Source organism: Rhinoderma darwinii, unplaced genomic scaffold, assembly GCF_050947455.1.
Source record: "Rhinoderma darwinii isolate aRhiDar2 unplaced genomic scaffold, aRhiDar2.hap1 Scaffold_474, whole genome shotgun sequence".
Lineage (NCBI taxonomy): Eukaryota > Metazoa > Chordata > Amphibia > Anura > Rhinodermatidae > Rhinoderma > Rhinoderma darwinii.
The window spans coordinates 67134-82131 of NW_027464020.1; the positions used below are offsets into that span (position 1 = coordinate 67134).

The 14998-nt window shown below is 46.1% G+C and overlaps 1 long non-coding RNA gene across 6 annotated transcripts in view; it reads left to right on the top strand.

Moving 5' to 3' along the window:
- The window catches only part of LOC142719274 (uncharacterized), a 56734-nt gene that overhangs the window by 17518 nt on the left and 24218 nt on the right, over positions 1 to 14998 (top strand). For 3 of the 6 annotated variants that reach the window (XR_012872718.1, XR_012872713.1, XR_012872719.1), the window contains exons 12-13: positions 4538 to 7879; positions 10963 to 11110. This is a non-coding gene — a long non-coding RNA (uncharacterized LOC142719274). Of the gene's footprint in view, positions 1 to 4537; positions 7934 to 10962; positions 11111 to 14998 lie in introns of all 6 variants that reach the window. The other 3 variants (XR_012872715.1, XR_012872717.1, XR_012872714.1) reach the window with 3 other exon arrangements.

The window sequence follows — 14998 nt, forward strand, 5'->3', positions numbered from 1 at the left end:
CCTGGTTGTTTAGGTGCTGGTGATGGTGAACATCCCTTTGGTGACTACGATGTGTGTCAGGTTGGGGTATTGGATGTAAAAATTTTGTCATCATATATTCCAAACTGAATTGGCTGCTGCTGCTGCTGCCCCTGCTGCCGCCTATTGCAGAGGTAGCTCTGCCAGAGGCAGTGGAACGATGAGACAGTGGGAAGCGGAGAGTGGCCCCCCGGTCAGACATGCTTGCAGCAGGTGTTTGCCGTTTGAAAGCCGTGACAAGCTGGCTGCATAGCTTCTCTCGATAATAGGCCAATTTTGCCTCCCTCTCGGAAGGCGCAAAAAACTCCCCCATTCTGGCTTTATACCGAGGGTCTAAAAGTGTGGCTATCCAGCACTCATCTCTGCTTCATGCTAATAATACGACAGTCAGCGCGCAAGTAACGAAGCATACAGTTCGCCATCCTGGCCAGCGTTTCAGAGGGCCCAGTTGGTTCCATTTCCGCCCCATACTGCCATGGTTGTACATCATCAAGGTCGTCGTCAGACTCGTCATCATCACTGTCATGTTGCGCGGCTGCCTCGTCCCCTATCCCTTCCTGTGATTCCATCTCCAAATGCAGCTCCTCTTCAGGTCCTGTTTCCTCATCCTCATCCTCCTCCTCCTCCTCAACATCCATAGCCAGATGTGATCCTTCTTCCATCCTTTGCTGAATCATCGCTGTGAGCGTTTGCTCCATAATGAATATCAGCGGCATAACATCGTGCATTCCACTAGCGTCACGGCTCACAAATCGTGTGGCCTCTTCAAAGGGCCTCAAAACGCCACATGCATCTCTAACCAGCTGCCAGTGCCTGAGCTCGAAATTACACTGGCTCCAAACGCTGCCCGTCTGCTGCATCAGGAAATCATTCACGGCTTTCCGCTGTTCGTACAGACGGTCCAACATGTGCAGGGTGGAATTCCAGCGTGTTGGAACGTCGCAAATCAGGCTGTGTTCTGGGAGATAGTTTTGACGCTGCAAGTCCAGGAGGGTGTGCTTAAATGCTTACGAACGTCTAAAGCGAACGCAAACCCTCCTGGACATGGCCAGCACACCCTTCAAACCAACATATGACTTTAAGAAGCGTGTTATGACCAGATTGATCACATGTGCCATGCAAGGAGCGTGTGTCAGGTGACCTAGATGCAGTGCAGCCACAACGTTCTTCCCGTTAACATTGCCCAGTGTGAGTTTCAGAGGAGACAGCCAGCGTGCGATTTCCTCCTTGATGCACAGCAGCAGCTCCTGCCCTGTGTGGCTTTTCTCACCCAGGCTCAGCAGGTGTAACACAGCGTTGTGGCGCTTCACCTTGCACCTATGAAAAGAGGAGGGAGGAGGAGTGGAAGATACGCTGTGTCCTGTCGGGGATGGGAAGACCTCCATTGAGGAGGGCAAGGAGGAGGAGGAGGAGTAGGAGGAGGAGGATGGAGGAGGAGGATGGTAGGCGTCTGGTGTCCGGAGTTGAACCAGAAAGATACAAGCGTGGAGGTGGTAATGCCTAGCATTGCTGCGGTGGTGCATCGGACTGCAAAATATTGACCCAGTGGGCCGTGAAAGACATGTACTGTCCCTGCCCATAGTTGCTGCTCCACGTGTCGACGGTGGCATGTACCCTGCTGCACATGGATAATTGCAAGGACTGGCCCACCTTTTCCTCCACGTGCTTGTGCTTGTGCAAGGCAGGGACTGCTGTTTTGGAGAAGTAATGGCGGCTAGGTATTCGCCACCTAGGCTGAGTGCACGCCATCAATTGCTTGAAGCCGGCAGAGTCGACCAGGTGGTACGGCAGCGACTGCACCACCAACAACTTAGCCAGGTGTGAATTAAGCTGCACGACAAGTGGATGACTGGGTATATATTGTTGCTTATTGGACAACGATTCCGTAATGGATAACTGACGGGACGTAGGAGGAGCACTAGATGACAGTGATGATGATGACAACGAGATGGTGGATAAGGCCTGGCTACTACTTAGATGACAGGGACTTGGAGCAGAAGCAGAAGCAGCAGTGGCAGAGGGGTCTTCATTAGATGTACATGATGGTGGGGCATGTCGATTGTCCCACATGGCCTTGTGATGCCGCTCCATGTGTTTACGTAGAGCGGTAGTTCCTACATTGCTGCCCTGCCCACGCCTTACTTTCTGCTTGCAGATACGGCACTGTGCCATGTTTTCGTCCTTCGGGAAGGTACAGAAAAACCAGTCCACAATGGCCGTATTGTCTAAAATAACCCGCCCACCGGAGGAGATGGACAAGTCTGGCTTGCTGATACTGCTACTACTACCAGCAGGCACATGGCTGCTGCTACTAGTAGAACTGGGCACATGTCTTGTGCCAAAAATGCTGGTACTGGGTCTGGCACCAACAGATCCAACATTTGGACTGGAAGAGGACATGGCATGGGTGTGTTTTCCTCTACCCCGTCCTTTCACAACCTTTTTTTTACCAGACATTTCACTGCTGGAGTGCAGCAAGTTGAATCAAAACCCCTTCCCCTACTAGAGGAATGAGGCCCTTATAAAATATTATTTGGACGGGCTGAAAATGAGTGACTGTGAATAGGTGGCAGTCAGTGTATGCTGTGACTTGTATAATAGCACCAAAGGCACTGGCTGTACTTAATTAGCACGTTGAATTAAACCCTTAGACAGAAATGAGGCCCTTTTAAATTGTTATACGGACTGGTGGAAAATCAGTGACACATAAGGTGCCAGTCAGTCGGGGAATGCTGGGCGTTGTAGTACTACAAAGGCTGCCTGTAATGCAAGTTGGATGAGCCCCTTATAAAAGCTTAATCACACACTGGTTTGGCAAATGGCAATGAATGAGAATTTCTATCAGCCACTGTGCACTCAGGGAATGCTGGACGTTGTAGTACTACAAAGGCTGCCTGTATTGCAAGTGGATGTTAACCCATGCAACGGGGATGAGCCCCTTATAAAAGCTTATTCACACACTGGCTTGGCAAATGGCAATGAAGAATGGCAAATGGCAAATGGAGAATTTGTATTGCAATTTGGATGTTGATTGTTGAGAGTAGAGTAGACTCCCGCTGTAGTGGATGAGCCACTTCGATTGCTGGATTCCTGACTTTTAGATTCCTAAAGCTTTCCCTAACTGCACAGAGATGCTATCCCTACAGCTCCTGTCTCTAAAATGGCCGCTGAGCTCCGTGCATAGACTTTTATTGCAGGCTTGAGCCTGCCCCTATGCTGCCTCCCGATTGGCTGGTAGAGCCGTTTGCAAGGCATTATGGGGTAGCCTGATCTCAGGTGATATTTTGAAATCCTCCATTTTAGATCTAACATGTGGCAGGCGCCAAAATGTAGTCGGGTTCGGTCAAAACGGGTTCGGCCGAACCCGGTGAAGTTCGGATTCGCTGCGAACCGAACTTTTCACGATGTTCGGACCAAAACCGGGTTCGGTTGTCCCGGTTCGCTCATCTCTATTCCAGATGTCTCCTCTAGTTTTCTGATTTGTAAATGTATTGAGCTGACAGCAGCTCAAGATAGGAGGGCAACTTACCTGCAACGTACCTGGAACATATTGCACCAAACAGGGGTATACATAGACACCAGAGGGCCCCTGTAAAAGAACAGTATATGAGCCTTAGCTCTCCAACCATATATCATCTCCCATATCATAGAGTATCCCCTTATGTCTCTCCATCCTCCAGTAATTGTGAGCTATGAAATTCATTGTCTCAATGCTTTACATGCAATCTGACAGTAGGATGCTACTAGCTACTTTTAGGGTGATAGTGGACCCCCTTACCCGCTGGACACCGATGCAGCTGCCCGGGTCTCACATATGGTATGTCCACCCATGATTTATGTGAGAAAGTCATATGGGAAAAGCACTCTGATAAGTTAAAAGATGGTTGCCCATTAGGCCTATGCATTTAATAGCCACTGATTTCAAGTTGTGTAACCGCTGAGGGGTTATATTATATAATACTGTACATGGTAATGCCGTGGTGAAGGAAAGGTACAGGGTTCAGGAGCCTTCTCTACTACTTAGTGTAACAGCGCTGGGCACTTGTGCCAAGTATTCCACACTTAGCCCCAAACTTTGCTAGCAGTCAGGGGAGACACTGCTCACCTAACGGTTGTCATTACTACAAGTAATAAAAGCGGGCGGCAGAAAGCGGACCTATCCATGCTGCCCGTCACCCTGGGGTCCACAGCGTTTAGCTGCAGGATTATAGGGGTATGGGTGGCAGGACTTCTAGTATAGTTACTCTGTATCTATTTGTGAATATGTGTATGAACCCTCTCAGAGACCCCATAATAGTTTACTGTTGTGATGTAATAAGAATATAGTTCATTATTCTCAGTTGAATCACATTATTATGAGCAGCAGCTAATCTAGAGTAACCGCCGTGTGCAGCATGGACAGCAGTTATGTAAGGGGGTGATACGGCCCTTCTAAAGTGAACTGTCTTCCCTGTGCATCTTTCATGTTTAGTGGTATTTTTCTTCTGTGTTATCCTGTGTATGCCTGTCATATTATTAGCAGCCACAAGGTGTCACTGCAGGACGAGTGACTGAGGAGACAGAGCTGGGTGACAGGAAGTGGAAGTGAGGGAGAGCGAGGTGACTCAGGGGGAAGAAAGAAAGAGGACTTGTGTGACAGAGAGGGGGCACAGTGACCAGGCTGCCGCCATTTGTAGGAGAAGGATCCTTGGCTCAATGTTCCTGGAGGAGGACTAGCTGGACATTCACTACAGCTCAGCAGTGTCAGGAGACACAAGGGAAAAGATGTCGTCTTCTTCAACAGAGGAGCAGAAAGCAGAGGTAAGGGTGGTATGCCGCGTGGTAGTGAGTAGCTCTCACTCTGACCCGCGGAGGCGCACGCGGTAATATATCCGCCGGACTCACGCCGTAGCCAAAGGGCGAGGGGCATAGCTTCCACCTTTGGGGATTCCGCAGTGTGAGTGGTAGCACCACAGTGATCCGCGGAGACGGCCCATTTCCTTCTTGAGACCCGCCGGGCCGGGTCAGTGAGCGCCAGGCGCAGCCACCCATGAGCTGGTAGGACTCCCACGAGGGCGAGTGCCTCAGCTACTGAGAGACTTGATTTGAATACTGTATTGTCGTTATTTGGCCTGTTTGAAATTGTGATTTTCAGTAAACCGTTTATTTGAAAAGAACTGAGTAGTGTTGTGGTGTCCACGTTTAGTCTTACCTAACAGTTAGACAGGCTGGGAGTGACTCAATGAGGTGCTTGTCGGTTGTCTCTGGTATCTGGAGCCATGCTGACTGCAGTGCATCCCACATTTGCTGGAGGGTGCGTGGGGGAGGATCCATAGAGCGAACAAGATGATCGAGATGGTCCCACAGATGCTCTATTGGGTTCAAGTCTGGCGAATTAGGGGGCTGAGAAGTACTTGGACATCTTAGTCGTGCTCTTCCAACCACTGTCGGACATTTCAAGCCATGTAACTTGTCGCATTGTCTTGCTGTGAGATTACATTTTCCCCAGGGAAGACAAACAGCATGTATGGGTAGACACAATCTGCAACGATGGATTCATACACAAATCGGATCAGAGTACCTTCCACATGGATGAGTGGGCTCAGAGAATGCCATGAAAAAATTACCCAGAAATTTCCAGCAATGTTTGCAGCAATATTTGCAGAGTATTTGTTCTCTGATGTTTCTCGCCTGACACCCCAACGTCCATACGTTCGATTGAGCAGAAAACCTGACTCATTGGAGAAAGCAACCCTTTGCCAATCATCGGTAGTCCAATTCCGACACTGCCGTGCAAATTGAAGCCTTTTTTTCAGAGTGACCATCCATCTGCTTCAGAGCCCCATACACAGTGGGGTTCTCTGAACTGTTCTTTTATACACACGTCTGGTGCCCCCCTATACTGTGTGTGGGGCACTAAAAAGGGATTATACTCTGTGTGGTGCACTATATAGGGCATTGTACAATGGGGTGGCATTATACTTTTTTATGGGGCATTTTTTATGATGGGGAGGGGCGCCGAAAGATAATTTTGCATGGGGCGCCATCTATCCTAAGGCCGGCCCTGATACCAGGGTCCTCCAACTATCATGTGCCATTATACTGCTACTGTTATTTATGTGGCAGAGGGGCTATTGGAAAGTAAATATATTATTATAATTCATTAGAGATATGGGGTTATTTTATGTATTTTACAAACATTTTAAACATCTGAATATGTGGAACCAGTGACAGCCGACATGCTAGAAGATCCACTGTATATATGTAAGTATTATAGCAAATAACAACCTGTAGAAAATCTATAATCTGATGTCATCCAGAATGTGCCTATAGAGACACATGACAACCAAGGCTGTGGGAACCAAAGTCGTCAATAGGCTCAACATATATTTGCTGAACCATACTAACCACACTTTATAATATCTCTGTCTACCAGCTTACTCGAGCTCTATGTTCTGCCAACGACCTTAGATTAAAATCCTCCATAATCCGAACCTCCCACTCTTGTCTCCAAGATTTTTCTCGCACTGCACCAGTCCTCTGGAATGCGCCACCGCAGACAATCAGATTAATTCCCAATATCCACAGTTTTAAACGTGCCCTGAAAACACATCTTTTTGGACAATCCTATAACATTCCCTAATCTGACTCCTTTCCTTGGCCCCATTAGTCCTCAGAAAAAGATTCCTTCACACTCCTTGCACCGTACTGCATTTCATGTCCGTTATACACGGATACTGGCTGGTGACCGGCTAATGTAGACTTGTGTGTACTACCCCATGTGTATAAAAGATGGCTGGACCATTGTACTGAACAAACACTTTTACACTTTGTGTCTCCCTTATTTCCTCATAGATTGTAAGCTCTTGCGAGCAGGGTCCTCAATCCTCCTGTCTGAATTGTAAACTAGCTTTGTCACTATGTAATGTCTGATATTGTCTGTTTATGTTCCCTCTAAATTGTAAAGTGCTGCGTAATATGTTGGCGCTATATAAATAAAGATTATTATTATTATTATTAAGGTGGGCCATGTGGCCCCCAGGAAGGGGTAGTGGTGGGGAAGTATGAAGAGTTTGGTAGGAATAGGCATAGTGTAGGCTAGGTTTTTTTTTCGTTCAAAATGGAGGTTTGTACCTGAAGATTAGGTGTAAGATAATTGTGTGAGGGGATTAGGGGTGCAGTAGAGGTAATTGGTTGAGGGGATTAGGGGTGCAGTAGTGTAGGGGGATTTTAGTCAGGGTTGCCCTGCCTAAAAAGTTTGCGACACATCAAGGCCTTGAGGAGGTGGGAACTAGGGTGCTGGCGGCTACTGTACGTCAAGTTCAAAGCACCACAGGCTGGAAGTTCAGTAGGCTTAATTTAGGCCTGCTATTTCAATGTGAAACTGGAGGTGGTCATAGGACTACGATTCAATAAACAAGTAGTTGAGTGAGTTGTGTTACCCAGTCACGGTCTTCAGGCATGGGTGACAATGAATACTGGCAGAAGGTTTTTATATTTCAAGGAATCTGCAAAAAGCAGCAGAACAGACCAGGATATCGCCACGTATGGAGCCCCCACAAGTCTTGCAACACAAGGGCTGTTTGGTTGGAAATGTCCTAGCATCGTAGAAACAAGGCAGGTATCCTCAATGGTATAAGCCTAGAAAAAATTTGAGGGAAACATGGCAGGATGATGGGCAAAATGCCAGGGCCCTTGCGCAGGGTTCCTGAGAGGGTGAGGGCAGCATGATCCCAGGAGGGCCTCATAGTCTGAACATGGGGGTTGTCAAAATGTTTACAACACAGGGTACTGTCATAATGTTTGTAATTACAGGAGCAGTTTTTTGGAACGTGAAGAGCAGCAGAGAAAGCAATTCACTACAGGACCACTGGAAGGACAGGTGATCATATGACTAGTAGTGTAGCAATGGAAGAAGAAGGCATGGCAACAGCAGGTGGGCGAGTTTTATTCTGATCTTTCAGATGATTATGAGTGGTCTAATGTTGAGGATAGTAGGGCTGATGGGCAAGATGTTGAAGATGCTGAGCAAATGTTCAAACAGGATGAAAGAAGAAGGTAAAAGCAAGTAAATAAATTCCGGACAATGGTATCAAAAGTATTTGTAAGGCAGAGGCGTAGCTAGGTTCTCCAGCACCCGGGGCAAAGATTCAGTTTGGCACCCCCCCCCCAACCTCTTTCCCGACATCTCCTTCCCCCTCGCCGTGTTTGTTTTCTCTACCAATCGACGTGTCATTTCTTTTTATGTAACGCGAGCATAAAATTATTTGTACATTTCACAAGCAATATGGTTCTATACACAACACCAGAACCAAGCTCGGTACATATATACAGCCCCAGAACAAATACAGCTCAATTTAGTGCAACCCCTGCCGTATAGGTTTGTACGGCGTAAAACTACAGCTCCCAGCATAGCCCGAACAATGATAAGGATATGCTGGGAGATGCCGTTTCACAAAAAATAAATCCTATCATAATCATACCACCCATCATCTCGCTGCAGATCATACAGTGACTACATTACTGATTAGAGGCAGAATAAACATTTACATTAAGTGACTCACCGGTGACGTCTCAGATTCTAGTTCTTTTTCTCCATTTGGTCCAGACCTCTATGATGACTTCTCCCGGTCCATTTCTGCAGTTTGCTGCTCAGATGTCTTCAGCTTCTCACTTTTCCAACATTTCTGCACCTATAAATAAATATAAAGTTATCATTATACCACACACTATAAATAAATATAAAGTTATCATTATACCACACACTACACCCCTAAATATAATAGCGCCAAACACTGCACCTCTAATTATAATAGCACCATACACCGTGTCCCACACACACACAGTGCCCCCTGTAGATAATGCCTGCCATAGAGCCCCCTGTAGATAGTGCCTGCCATAGAGCCCCTGTAGATAGTGCCCCCATATAGACCACCCCTGTATATAGTGTCCCACAAATAACTCCCCCTATAGTGCTCTACAGATAGCCCACCCCTGTATATAGCACCCTGTAGATATAGCCCACCCCTGTATATAGAGCTCTACAGATAGCCCAACCATGTATGTAGCCCCCCTGTAGATATAGCCCACCCCTGTATATAGTGCTCCACATATAGTCCACCCCTGTATATAGTGTTTCACAGATAGCCCACCCCTGTATATAGCCCCCCCTTGTACATATAGTCCACTCCTGTATATAGTGCTCCACTAGATAGTCCACCCCTGTATATAGTGCTCCACAGATAGCCCACCCCTGTATATACTATATACAAGGGTGGGCTATCTGTGGAGCACTATATACAGCAGTGGACTATATGTACAAGGGGGCTATATACAGGGGTGGGCTTTCTGTGGAGTACTATAGGGGGAGCTATTTGTGGGATACTATATACAGGGGTGGTCTATATCTACAGGGGGACTATATACAGGGGGACCATATCTACAGGGGGACCATATCTACAGGGCTGGGCTATACACAGGGCTGGGATATACACAGGGCTGGGATATACACAGGGGGGCTATATCTACAGGGGTGGGCTATACACAGGGGGGCTATATCTACAGAGGGGGGCTATATACAGGGGTGGGCTATATACAGGGGTAGGCTATATACATGGGGAATATATCTACAGGGGGCTATATCAACAGGGCTGGGCTATATACAGGGCGACTATATCTACAGGGGGGGGGCTATATACTGGGGTGGGCTATCTATGGAGCACCATATACAGGGGTGGGCTATATCTACAGGGGGCTATATACTATATAGCCCACCCCTGTATATGGTGCTCTATAGACAGCCCACTCCAGTATATAGCCCCCCCTGTAGATATAGTCCCCCTGTATATAGCCCCCTGTAGATATAGTCCCCCTGTATATAGCCCAGCAGATATAGTCCCCCTGTATATAGCCCAGCCCTGTAGATATAGTCCCCCTGTATATAGCCCCCTGTAGATATAATCCCCCTGTATATAGCCCCCCTGTAGATATAGTCCCCCTGTATATAGCCCAGCCCTGTAGATATAGTCCCCCTGTATATAGCCCAGCCCTGTAGATATAGTCCCCCTGTATATAGCCCAGCCCTGTAGATATAGTCCCCCTGTATATAGCCCAGCCCTGTAGATATAGTCCCCCTGTAGATAGACACCCCCCGTAGATAAAGCCCCCCGCGAGTAGACAAAGTCCCCCCCGCAGATACAGCCGCACATTTCTATTACAATTTTTTTTAAAAACAAAACATTTCAAACTCACCTTATTCCCGCTCCCACGCCGTCCGGCAGCCATATAGACCTGCTCTCTTCTGCGCAGGTCTCCAGGGGGTTGAACACAGCGTCTATGAAAGGCGCTGATTGGCTGGGCAGGATGACTTTCCCTGTCAGTCAGTCAGCGCCTTTCATCGACGGAAGCGTCACTGGTACAAAAGGTACCAGTCGCTTCATTCGTGGAAAGGCGCTGAATGGCCGGGCACGGAACGTGCCCGGTCATTCATTTCTTCTAATTGTACCTGTGTCCTTGCGACACAGGTACAATTATAGTGCAGGAGGAGGTGGCGCTGGCGCCCCCCTCTGCACTGCACCCGGGGCACATGCCCCGCTTGCCCCCCCTAGCTACGCCCCTGTGTAAGGGCTTCGGGGAAATAGTAACAAGGGTGCCGCCAGCTGTTGCAGTTCCTTGTCAAGGGAAAAAGAGGCAGATAAGGTTACTAGAGATTGGGTGAAGGGATTTTTTTTTAAATATTGCAGTGTTATGGTGGTGAAGCAGGGCCCCCTTTTTTAATCAAATGCCAATAAAAAGGAATGATGCCCATAAAGAAGGCTAAGTATATAATAAACTATATCTATTGCATCTAAATGAATCATCAGTTAACGATGCAATAGACAAGTAGTTGAGTGAATTGCATTACTCAGGCAGGAGTTGCTGGCATGGGTGACGATGGATATTTGCACTGTGTTTTTGTGCCTACAGGACTCAAGCGGGAAGCAGTGAAAGGGGCCAGGATAATGCCACGCATAAAGCATCCAGAATTCATGCAGCACAAGTACTTGGACTTGGGATGTAATAGACTGTTCTGAAGCCATTTGTTGGCGAGGAAGGCAGTTGGCGTTCGAAACGCGTAAGCTGTTTTGTATCACCACTTCACCAGTTGTGGTTTAAGAAGTTTGTTTCTAATAAAGTCCTCAGATTGGATCGCTAGACCATATTTTCTACTGTTTGCTGTACATTTGTTGGACACTGGTAGTCAGGGAGTCACGAAGATTGGTCATGGTGATCAACGGCTACATGGGTAGAAGGCCAGCTGCATGCAGGCAGGCATGCCTGTCCCTAGAAGTGGGATTGGTTGCTTGGTGATGCAGCACAAGGACTTGGGATGCAATGGACGGTTCAGACAGCATGGTGTAAATTGGCCGGACATAGGTCTTCATTTGCTAACAACCTGCAAGCAAGGCAGAAGATTGTTTAAAAAACGAGTAATTGGTGAGGGCAAAGTAAGTCAGTTGCACGTTTTCCTTACGCCCCGCCTATTTACATAGGTCAGACCCACAACCTTAAGTATTTGAATTACAAATAGTACACATGATCCCATTCAGCCCACCTAAAAGGAATACAGACCACACACCAAACCGCCTATTGGCATACAGGCAGGGGTGGGATTCAAATTTTTAACAACAAGTTCTCTTTTTTTCTCACAAAGACATATGCGCCGTGGAAAGGGAGCGCTCGCATTGTATCGCGCCATGGAAAATTATTCTAATAATCAAATAAAACAATTACAATATTCCAAATACACCCTATATTAACCCTTTCACGCCGCAGCCCTTTTTCAGATTTTCATTTTCGTTTTTCCCTCCCCACCTTCCAAAGGACATAACGCCTTTATTTTTCCGTCAATAAAGTCCTATGAGGGCTTGATTTTTGCGGGTCAAGTTGTAGTTTTTCGTAGCACCATTTATTTTACCGTATAATGTACTAGGAAACGGGAAAAAAAAATTATTTGTGGGGTAGAAAATGAAAAAAAACAGCGATTCCGCCATGGTTTTTTTGCGCAACATTTTTACGGAATTCACTGTACAATTAAAACAACATGTTAATTTTATTCTATGGGTCAATACGATTACGCCGATACCAAATATGTGTAGTTTTTTCTATATTTTACTACTTTTACAAGTAAAAACCTAAGTGTAAAAAAGAAAATTTATTTTGTTTCGCCAAATTCTGAGAGCCACAACTTTTTTATTTTTCCGTCGATTAACTTGTATAAGGGCTTATTTTTCTGCGGGATAAGCTGTAGTTTTTAATAATACCATTTTGGTGTAAATGCGATGGTTTGATCGCTTTTTATTTCATTTTTTGCGGGAGATTAGGTGAACAAAAAATAGAGATTCTGGCGTCTACAATTTTTTTTTTTTTACGCCGTTCACCGTGCGGGTTAAATAATGATATATTGTGATAGTTCAGACTTTTACGGACGTGGCGATACCAATTATGTTTATTTATTTAATTCTTTACTATGCTCTAGGGGGAAAATGGGAAAAGTTTTTTTTTTTAACTTGTAATTAAAAAAATTTTTTTACACAAAACAAAAAAACTTTATTGAACTCATTTTTACATTTTTTATTAGTCCCCCTAGGGGACTTCAACCAGCGATCAATAGATCGCTTGTACGATATACTGCAATACTAATGTATTGCAGTATATCGTGATTCTGACAGTCTCCTATGAAGCCCTGCCGGAGGCAGAGCTTCATAGGAGTACCAAGATGGCGGACCTGGGGGACTTCATCAGACCCCCAGGCAGCCGTGTGAACCAACGGCTCCCCCCGATCTCGCCGCGGGGGGGGCCGTTGAGACGTTACAGGGGGTCGCCCCCCTGTTTTTAGTAATTTAAATGCTGCGATCTCTATTGAACACGACATTTAACGGGTTAAACAAGCGGGATCGCGCTAAAGCGCGATCCCGCTCGTAGCCCGGAAGTGTCGGCTGTAACACACAGTCGACACACTCGCTCTGTGGAGCGGACTCAGCCCGTGAGCCCGCTCCATATTCCCCCACCCGGCGTGCGCCGTATATATACGGCGGATGTCGGGAAGGGGTTAAAGTTGACTCTAAATAAAGAAATTCCATGTCCAGAATGTTTAACTGGATTTCCACACTATGTATATAATTACATAAGCCTACATACCTACTTACCCACGGACACATCATATTAAAATCACCAATTACATATAGACCTATATGTGCACATTCAATATACTGAGCGTGCTCAGCCCATTTAGTTAGGCTGTGCACTGTGAGAAAGGTGGAGGACAGTGCGCCGTGCGCATTAAGCGATGAAAAAATCTCCCAGGCCAAGTTTGGTACATAAATACAACACCAGAACCAAAATCATACATATATATAAAACCAGAACCAAGCTCAGTACATAAATACAGCACCAGAACAAAGCTCAGAACATATATATATATATATATATATATACACACACACACACACACACACACACACACACACACAACACCAGAACCAAGTTCAGCACATAAATAGAGCATCAAAACCAAGCTCCGTACATAAATTCAGCACTAGAACAAAGCCCAGTACATAAATACAGCACCAGAACAAAGCTCAGTACATATATACAACACTAGAACCAAGCTCAATACAAATGTACAACTCCAGAACAAAGCTCAATACATATATACTGCACTGAAACCAAGCTCAATACATATATACAGCACCAAAGAGATGATCAGTTAATATACACAGTACCAGAACAAAGCTCAGCACATAATACATCACCAGAACCAAGCTCAGTACATTCTGTATATACTGCACCACAACCAAGCTTAGTACATAAATATATCACAAAAACCAAGCTCAGTACATGTATATATGTTTTGAGCTTGGTTGTTATGATGCATATATGCACTAGGCTTGGTTTTAGTTCTGTAGCCAGCCTTCCTGTCCTCTGCACCGGTGTCTCTCTGCTCTGGGACGCAAGCATGCTCTGCTCTCTCTTCCAGACTGTGCCCGTAGAGTGCATGCGCGATCACCAGGAATATTGCTCCCAAACTTTTCCAGCACACTCTGGGCTTTTTAAGGAACTCCGCCCACTTCCTCAGTGCCTGCGCAATGTTGTTGCTGACCTTGTGTTGGTCTGCAAAGGTTCCATAGCCAGTTCCTGTATCCAGTGTCCGTGACAACTTCAGTATCCGTGTCTGGTGTCTGTGTCAAATCCCGTGTCCTTGAAGATTTCAGTATCCGTTGTCCATGACAAGTCCAGTATCTGCCTCCATTGTCCGAGACCAGTTCTGCTTCCGATAATAGAGCACAAGCCAGCTTCCGATAACCCAGCACAGGTCATCTTCTAATAATCCGGCACAGGCCCACTTCCAAAAATCCAGCAAAAGCCAGCCTCCAGCTATCCGGCACCAGCCTGCCAACCAGATACCACTGACTAGTGACGGTCCTATATTTGTTTGACCAGCTGCTACTCCGTTATGGTGTAGTGGTCCAGCGTGTCCACAAACACGATGGTATTACACTGAGCTCGATTCTGGTGCTGTGTTTATATGCTGAGCTTGGTTCTGAAATTGTATATATGTACCAATCTTCTCTTTAGTGCTGTATATATGTATTGAGCTTCTCTTTGGTGCTGTATATATGTATTTTGCTTGGTTGTTCTGATGTATATAACTCCAGGACCAAGCTAAGTACATATATACAGCACCAGAACCAAGCTCAGTACATATATACAGCACCAGAACAAAGTACAGTATATATATGGAGCACAAGCACAAATAACCCCTGCCATATGTTTGTATAGCATAAAACCACAGTTCCCAGTATAGCATGAACAATGGTAAGGATATGCTGGGAGTTGCTGTTTCACAAAAAAGAATGATACACCCATCATCTCGCTGCATATCATACAGTGACTACAGTACTGATCAGTAACAGGAAGAATAAACATTTACATTTAGTGACTGTAATGTCTTCTCAGATTG